At 49.3% G+C, this 9349-nt stretch overlaps 1 protein-coding gene across 2 annotated transcripts in view; it reads left to right on the top strand.

Moving 5' to 3' along the window:
• Positions 1-1020: 1020 nt before the first annotated feature.
• The window catches only part of LOC109924998 (beta-adducin-like), a 67478-nt gene continuing 59149 nt past the window's right edge, over positions 1021-9349 (top strand). For both annotated transcript variants that reach the window (XM_048618604.1, XM_048618603.1), the window contains exon 1: positions 1021-1265. The gene's annotated coding sequence lies outside the window, so the exon portion shown is untranslated. The remainder of the gene's footprint in view (positions 1266-9349) is intronic.

Genomic DNA, 9349 nt, shown 5'->3' with positions numbered 1-9349 from the left:
ATTCAGCCTCTCCCTGTAGCTCAAACCCTCCAACCCCAGCAACGTCCTTGTAAATCTTTTCTGCACCTTCTCAAGTTTAACGACATCTTTCCTGGAGAAGGGCTACCAGACTTGTAGGCAGTACTCCAAAAATGGCCTAACCAATGTCCTGTACAGCTGCAAGTTGACAGTTCTAAAGAGATCAAAGGAACAAAGCAGAGTTGGATGATAGCCCATAAGTGGCGGAGCAGGCTTGAAGGGCTGAATGTCCTACTCTTGTTCCTTTTTCCATCTTTTGTTTTGTCCAGTTGAACTCCCTTGACGGTCAGGAATCTTCACCTGAGAAGATATTCACACCTGCCCTACGAGAGAAATTCTCCTCATCTCAGGCTTAAATGGGCTACGCGAAGTGTTCAAATAAACCGGATTCCCCTATTTCTAGATTGCCCTGAACGTCCCCAGCCTTGTCAATTTCCCCCAAAATTTTGTATGTTTCACAGAATTCCCTTAAATGTGGAAACAGCCCAATAAGATTACCTCTTCTTTTAAGCTCCCCTGGATAAAAGACCTTTCTCAGGGGTAAGCACCGAGTTCCCTTAAATCTCAGAAATCTGCGTTCCCTTGTCCTGACTGCTCTCCCATTTCCCAAACCCTTAATCTTCCAGCATCTGCAGTATCCTTTCAAAAAAAAATCTAGCGTACCTGAAATCTAAGAATTTGGAACCCGCCCCCGGCTGAGAGAGAGAGAGAAAAAAACAGAAATTAAACATTCACTGCTTGCATCTAGATTAGCTCCTTTTCATTGCGAACACGCCCTTGTTTGTCGTTTTATTCCCCGAAGTGTTTGCAGGAAAGTGTGAAGAGGTGGCAGGAGATGTGATCACGAATGCTCTCAGTAGAGGGCGCCCGAAAGCTTTGGAGAGACGCAGTTTGCCCTTTGCAAACTGGAAGAGATAGATAGGGAGGATTTTTGTTGGGACTGGCTTTGTCCAGCGAGCAAAAGGGGATTAGACTGTAAGGTGCATTCAGCAGGGATGCGTGTGCACTCCCTCACAGAGCTGAGAGGATTCTGTGGGTGGGGGCTGGCGTGTGTGTTTTGCAGGAGAGATTTAAAATGATCTAATCCACTGTAACCTGCTCATTCAAACAGAGCTGAGGGGAGGTGTGGTAGAAGGATAAGGGAGCGGAGAGAGCTGCAAAAGACAGAGAGATTGAAGAAATGACAGGGGCGGAGACCTCGGCAAGACTGCAATGCATCTGACTTGGTGAACGCCAGATTTCACAAGGTAAGGATGATGGAGAGTTGAGGAGATGTATGTATTTTTTTTTGGGGGGGGGCGGTCAGAGGGTCGGTTCTTGTTCAGCTAATTTCCAGGACACCCCATCCACCTCCCCAATGCATCATTCTGGGCGGAGGAGGGGAAAATCGACTCCCTTTAAGTAACGTTACCCTCCCTCAGCCATCGTGGACCCCCCGGCGTGTAAATTTCACCTGAAATGACATGAGGCAGAGAGGTGGAAATTGCTTGATGGTTGCAGTGTTAAAATTGTACGCCTTTTGGAGGGTGGGGGTGGGAGTGGGAGCATTGATCCATTATAAATGTTTACTCCCATTTTCTCACCGCTAATATTCCCACCACCCCCCAAAGCAAAGCGATTTGTAAAATTCATGCATTGGTGTGATGGCTTAATCTGGGGGCGTATTTAAGAAGGAGGTCTAAGCTGTCTAAGTGGGTGTTTTGGGTGGGCTCTGGTCTGTTAGCACAACCATCTGGGGCACAGAACGATCCACTTATAAATCCAACCACCCTCTGCAAAGCCCTGGGGAGCTGGGTGACTTCCATTGCTATCTGTGTCTTAGCAAGATCCCACAGTCACACACCCCCCCACCCACCCCCAAACATTTATTTCACAGAATCTGAAATTGAACAGAAAGCCATCCTTTCTCATCCATCCTAGACACTGTTGCATTAAGGTGACCCCACCCCCGCCCAAATCAGTTTCGTTAATACCCATTTAAGGAGGAAAATCTGCCACCTTTACCCCCAGCCAGCTCCAGACCCATGTCAACATGGTGTACTCTCACTGCCCCCTGAAGTGGGATGGGGGGGAGCTCTCAGAGATGGCCAATAGATCCCCAAGCAAGAACAGAATGAGAGAAAGTCAGACAGTTGTAGAATCCCTACAGTGGGGAAGCAGGCCATTCAGCCCACAGAGCCCCTCCAAAGGTCATCCTACGCAGACCCACTCCCCTATAAGCCTGCATTTCCTGTGGCTAACCCACCTAACCTACACATTCCTGGACACTACAGGGCAATTTAGCATGGCCAATGCACCCTAACCTGCACGTCTTTGGACTGTGGGAGGAAACCAGAGCACCCGGAGGAAACCCATGTAGACACGGGGAGAACTGCAAACTCCACACAGACAGTTGCCCGAGGCTGGAATCGAAGCCGGGTACCTGGGTGCTGTGAGGCAGCAGTGCTAACCACTGAGCCACTGTGCTACCCCATTTTATAGGCTCAGAGTTTGAGAAACTTCAGTTGCAAAAACAAAGCAGACAAGTTGGGACTGTTGGAAGAGAGAATGTCAGGAGGAGATTTTGAGCAAGGGACATTCAAAATCGTGAGGAGACAGAGGATGCGGAGAGAAGCCATTCCCTTTAACGGAAGGATCTAGGACGAGGTGGGGTGGTGGGGGAAGGTGCGAATTTGAGGCAATTGGTAGGAGAAGCATTTTCATGCACAAATAGTTACGGTCTCAGAATTGGCACACTTCCGAATCCAGCAAGGAGTTAGATATAGCACTTGGGGCTAAAGGGAACGTTTAAGAATTTTGGGGAGAAAGTGGGGACTGAGTTGGATGAACAGCCCATGTTCAGATTGAATGGCAGCACACGCTTGTAGGGCCGAATGGCCGCCTCCTGCTCCTATTTTCTCAGTTTCTCAGTTTCTATGCATTGTAAGTCATGGAGAGGTGATAGCCTAGTAATAATATTGCTGCACTATTAACCCAGAGACCCAGATAATGTTCCGGGGACCTGGGGTCAAATCCCACCGTGGAATCGAAATAAAAAGATCTGGAATAGAATGAGAAAGATGTGAAATTCTAAACCATGAAATGATGGTTGTCAGGAAAATCTTGCTTGAGAGAAGTCCCACATGCAACTCCAGGCACAAAGTTGATCCTTAACTGCCTCTCCGCCGTTGGGCAATGGGCAATGAATGCTGGCCCACATTCCCATGAACGAGTCAGGAAAAAAAAGGGCAGGCCGTTTAGCCCATCTCTTGCCATTCAATACTTTCTGCCCTCACGTTCCATGGTCTGAGTCTCCAGTGGAGGCTGAATGGCCACGTTTCGCCCCGTGACCATTCCCCTCCACTGAGCAGTAAAGACCCGCACCGCATTCCCGATCCCTCACCAAATCCCAGCAATTCCGGCACCTCCTGGGTTGTGAGAGGGGCGCGTGGCCGGAAAAGGGAGACGTCCCAGGATTTCCCTTCACCAGCCAACGCAGCCTGGGAACTGCACAGCTCACGGATATCGACCAATAATATATCCGCAGCCCCACAATTCCCATGACTGGAGTGATTCTAACTGATTAGTGGGAGCGGACGGAACTCCGTTTTGCAGTGCCTGGCTGGGAAATCGTCCACTTTGCCACGAAGAACAAAAACAAAAATAAGCATGTTACCTAAATTGTGAGAGGCTGCGGAGCTCCGGGATGCAGAGGGATCTGGGCGTCCAAGTGTGTGGATCATAGAAGGTTAGTCCACAGCACAGCAAGTAATCAGGAAAGCTCAGAACATGTTATTATTTATTGCAGGGAGAGTCGAATGGAAGAGTAGGGAGGTTCGGCTTCAGATATAACAGGGTGTTGGTGAGACCGCATCTGGTTTACTGTATCCAGTACTGGTCACTGTGCTTGCAGAGGGACGCTAATGCAGAGGAAGCATTTCAGAGACGGTTTAGTCAGCTAATCCCTGAAATGATTATGGGGAAAGGCTAGACAGGGCTAGGCCTGTACCCTCTGGGATTTAGAAGAGGCAGAGACGACTGAATTGAAATGTAAGATCCTGAGGGGACTGTGGGAGGATGCGGAAAGGATGTTTCCTCTCTGTGGGTGAATCTAGAGCGAGGGGACATGGTTTAAAAATAGGGAGGGCCCATTTAAAACAGAGATATTTGCTCTCAGAAGGTTGTGAGTGTTTAGAATTCCCTTCCTTCAAGGGTAGGAGTTGGGAGGGTCATGTTGCGGCTGTACAGGGCATTGGTGAGGCCTCTTCTGGAATACTGCATTCAATCCTGGTCTCCCTGCTATAGGAAGGATGTTGTGAAAGGTTTCAGAAAAGATTTACAGGGGCGTTGCCAGGGTTGGAGGGTTTGAGCTCTCGGGAGAGGCTGGGGGCTATTTTCCCTGGAGTGTCGGAGACTGAGGGGCTGACCTTATAGAGGTTTATAAAATCATGAGGGAGGCATGGATAGGGTGAATACCCAAGGTCTTTTCCTCAGGGTAGGGGAGTCCAAAACTAGAGGGGCATAGGTTTAAGGTGAGAGGGGGAAAGATTTTAAAAGGGGACCGGAGGGGCAACTTATTCACACAGAGGGGGGTGCGTGTGTGGAACGAGCTACCACAGGATGTGGTGGGGGCTAGTACAGTTACAACATTTAAAAGGCATCTGGATGGGTACATGGATAGGAAAGGTTGAGAGGGATGTGGGCCAAATAGGACTGGAAGGACAAGTTGGACCAAAGAGTCTGTTTCCGTGCTCTACGGCTAGGGATGCAGGATTTTTCAATATTTTTGAAGCAGACGGACGTGGTTTCTTGACGACCAAGTGGGATATACAGGAGGGTCACGTAAAATCAGATCAGCCCATAGAGGAGCAGGCTTGAGGGGCCGAGTGGCCTAAATATGGCAACTGAAGGAATTGAAATTTAATCAATGGGACTGAATGAATGAATGAATAAATGAATGAATGAACTGAGAGCCAGTCTCTCTGATGGCGACTGTGTAGTTATCATCGATTGTTGTAAAAACCTGTGCGGTTCTTACGCGAGATGTTTGTTCGGTTATTAAGGGAGATGGAAAGGATAGGTGCAGGTGAGGTACAGACTTGAACAAAAAGGAGAACAATTTTCCAAGTTCTTCCAGGGGACTTGACTGTCATTTGCTGCCCATCCCTCATTGCCCCTTGCAGGGAACACCCCACTCGGCGGTTTCGGAGAGTAGTTGAGAGTGAGTCAGCCTCATCGCTGTGGGTCTGGAGTCACGTGTAGGCCCGGAGTAGTGATGGTAGATGTCCCTCCCTGAAGGGGCATTTCCAGCAGTTAATCCTAGGGCAAGATGTTAATTGCAGAATCATCCGTCGAATTTATACTCCATGGTGGGATTCGAACTGTACCCCTTTTACTTTTATTCACTTGTGAGACGTGGGTGTCACTGGCTGGGCCCAGCATTTATTGCCCCGTTCCCCCCTAATTGCCCCCTTGAGGAGGTGGGTGTGAGCCGCTGCAGTCCATGTGGTGTAGGGACCCCCGCACAGTGCCCTCAGGGAGGAAGTTCCAGGATTTTGACCCGACAACACTGAAGGAATGGCCAATATATTTCCCAAGTCGGAGATGGTGAGGGGCTCGGAGGGTGAACTTGCAGGGGGTGGTGTTCCCATGTACCTGCTGCCCTTTGTCCTTCTGGATGGAAGTGGGTCGTGGGTTTGGAAGGTGCTGTCTGAGGGGCCTCGGTGAGTCGCTGCAGTGCATCTTGTAGATGGTACACACTGCTGTTACTGAGAGTCGGTGGTGGGGGGAGTGGGATGTTTGTGGATGTGGGGCCAATCGAGCGGTGGGCTGCTTTGTCCCTGGATGGTGTCGAGCTTCACGAGTGTTGTTAGAGCTGCCCCCATCTACGGCAAGTGCCTTGTTGATGGGGGTGTTGGGGGCAGGCTTTAAAATGCAGATAGAGCCTGGCAGTTTGTTGTCAATCATCACCAACTGCTACATCCTCTGCAGCAACACCTCTGCCAAACAGAGTTCACTTATAAACCAGTCAGAATCCTCCTCTGATACAATGTTGCTTCCGCTCTTGCGTTGGTATTCTTGCAAACTGTCCTGATGCGTATAAAATGAAAACCTCTGGCAAAATGTGTCTTTTTCTCCTGTGACATTCCAAAATATTCCAAAAGTGCTGCAGAAACTCAGCAGGACTGAGGAGACAGAGAGAGAGAAAAAAAATTAAGTTAATGTTTTGAGTTCAGTGACCCTGGCATTGGGAAGGTGTGTGTTGAGTGCTTGAAGACAGTGCTCAGGGAGAGAAGGTAAAACAAGGCAAAGCAGACAAAGGGATTGCTCATGGTAAGCCTGGAGAGCGATAAACGCTGTGTTCGTGTTAAGAAGAGGTGTGAATAGTTGGAAATGGCAATACAGACAGAACAGGACTTGGCAGCAATGAGGGTGGCCAATGGATATGGAGGGAGATAGCCATCCCCTGAAACTGTTATACTCAGTGTTGAGTCCTGAGAAGCTATAGAGTTCCTGAGCAGATGATGAGGTGCTGTCCTTCTGGCTTGTGCTGAGCTTCGCTGGAGAACTGCAGCAAGGCTGAGTCAGAGACGTTGCCCTGGGGTCAGGGTGGTGCATCAAAGTGGCAGACAACATAAAATTTGGGGTCATTTTTGTCAACAGGGTGTTCTGCAAAGCGGTAAGCTCCAGTCTACATTCCGAACATCCAGTTGGAGAGAATGCTGCCTCCCATTTAGTGCCAATCCAAGTTGTGGAGGGGTACCGCAACCCATACCTGTATGAGAGGAGAGTGCTGATTGGTTGGCAGGTGGACTCTGATTGGTGGGAGGAGTATGCCGCAGGTGACGGCGATTGACAGTTAACTGCCAGGCTCTCTTCACATTGTAAACTTGACTCTGATTGGTCAAGGTATTGACCTGAACAATGGACCAGCCAATGGCTGTCCTGCTGAGTTGACACGATCTTGTCCGCTGCTGGCAGAGTGTCGTATCCCTCGTTACTTAGGAAGGGAAAGGTCTTGCATTCGTGTAGCCACCTTTTATTGTTGCAATCTCAGGGGAGTTAGGGGGCGTTTTGAAGCGCCCCTTGCCGTCATATCGCAGGGGCCAGTTCGGCGCAGAGTCAGATCCTGCAAATAACAGTCTGGTTAAGACAGTGAGATCCGTCTTGGGGGGTGGGAGGGTACACAATGGGGCCAGGGTGCCAAGGTAAAGCCTTCAAAATGGTGCCCTGCCATCTTCTACACCTGCCCCAGGAAGGGAGAATGAAAGCAGGCACCTCTGACCGTTCAGCACTCTTTCAGTGCCACAACGCCAGGATCTGGTGTTCCGCTACACAGAGTGGGGATTGAATCGCATTTCTGAGCAATGCATTACGGGTAACCAGGAACCACCAATGGAATGTCGGCCCTCATTTCAAGAGGGTCAGCCAATAAGAGTAGGGAAGTCTTACCGTAACTAGTCAAGGTGCTGGAATACTGTGAGCAGTTTTTTATTGTTCCCAGAGGGTTGGTGTGGAATTGATGGGCCGAACGGGCTGCTTTCCGACCCTGTAGGAATTCCGTGCTTTAAGGGAAGAGGCTATTGCTAAGCTGGAGAAGAGGTTTGCTGGGAATGGAGGGTTTGAGCTTTCAGGAGAAGAGGCTGGCTGTTTTCTCACTGGAGCGTAGGAGGTTGAGGGGTGATCTTATAGAGGTTTATAAAATCATGAGGAGCACTAATAAAGTGAAAGACCAGGGTCTTTTTCCCCAGGGTAGGGGAGTTCAAGACTAGAGGGAATATTTTTTAAGGTGAGAGGAGAAAGATTTAAAAAGGACATGAGGGGCAACTTTTTTACACCGAGAGTGGTTCGTGTGTGGAATGAACTACCAGAGGAAGTGGTGGATGTGGGTACAGTTACAACGTATAAAAGACATTTGGATAAATACATGAATAGGAAAGGTTTGGAGGGATATGGGCCAGGAGCAGGCAGGTGGGACTGGTTTAGTTTGGGAGCATGGTTGGCATGGACTGGTTGGGCCGAAAGGTCTGTTTCCGTGCTGTATGACTCTATGTTCTGGGTCAACACTAAGACCAAACCTACAAAAGCTTAGCGTCTGTTCTAAGGATAAAACAAAACACCTATCTGCTGGCAGTTAGTCATGTGTTCTTTAAAGGAACACCTTAGGGACTACCCTAAGTTCTGTTCAACTGCAGTTAATCTTATTCATGCTGTTCCTCTAACCCTCACAAATAGCTGAGATTGAAATGATCTCGGTACCCCTTGGGGAGTGAAGGCGAGTCGTTTCAGACAAAGTGGAGTTTTTGTGAGCTCTACCCAAGGATGCTCAGTATGTCATTGCTGTTCCCTCCACCGTCTCGATGAAGCTTCTACCTCACAACCCCCTTCGCTCCCGCAATCCTCACGGAGACACATCCTGGGGAGAGGTAGAAAATGTTTGCTTTGGCGGTTGACACTAAAACATTGATTGTTTTCAGGAATGATGTGGGTATAATTCTTGGGGCTAAAGGGATCGAAGGGAGAAAGCGAGGAACGGGGGAGTGGGTTGGATGATCAGCCCATGTTCAGATAAAATGGCAGAGCAAGTTCGAAGGGCCGAATGGCCTGCTCCTAGTTTCTATTGTAAATCTATCCGTCTTGACCAGGACAGTTGGTTTGTCTCAATCCTGAGGCTGTGGAACTTTGAGGGGGTTGGGGGGGTGGTGCGGGAGGAGGGAGGGGAAGATTTGGGATTGGCATCTGAAATAGAAGCCGTCATCTTGCCAATTGTTTCTATGCTTCATTGCATTTACACTGGGATTGTGTCCAGAGGGAGAGCAATAGGGGCTGTCGCTGTGCTGATCTACCACTCATGATGGCAGCGATGTCATAACCACCGTCCTCTCCCTCTGAGACCGTGAGGCCAAACATGGCGGACATGCTCCCATGATGCACTTGTTCCCAGAGTCCAATCAAGCAGACATCCAGTTGGATTTTTAACAAGCAACTTCTAGCACTGCCTGCTTTTAGAAGACCAGAAGATATGGGAGCAGAAGTAGGACATTCAGCCCATTGACTCTGCTCGGTCAGTCAGTGAGATCATGGCTGATCCGATCACCCTCCAGTCCACCTTCCTGCCTTTTTCCCTTAATTCCCTCCCTCGTTAAAAATCTCGGCGTTGAATATGCTTCACGGCCCTTTGCGGTAAAGAATTCCACAGGTTTGCTCCCCTCGGGGAGAAGAAATTCCTCCTCATCTCCGTCTTCAATGGGTGACCCCTTATTCTGCCTCTGGTCCCAGACTCTCCCACAAGCCCCTGTTAGAACTTGACAGGTTTCTGTGAAATCGCACCCCCGCCACACCACCACCACCC

This window comes from Rhincodon typus, chromosome 40 (assembly GCF_021869965.1).
Source record: "Rhincodon typus isolate 14 chromosome 40, sRhiTyp1.1, whole genome shotgun sequence".
Classification (NCBI taxonomy): Eukaryota; Metazoa; Chordata; class Chondrichthyes; order Orectolobiformes; family Rhincodontidae; genus Rhincodon; species Rhincodon typus.
Note: the sequence above shows the minus strand (reverse complement) of the source record. Positions and strands in the feature narration are given on the sequence as shown.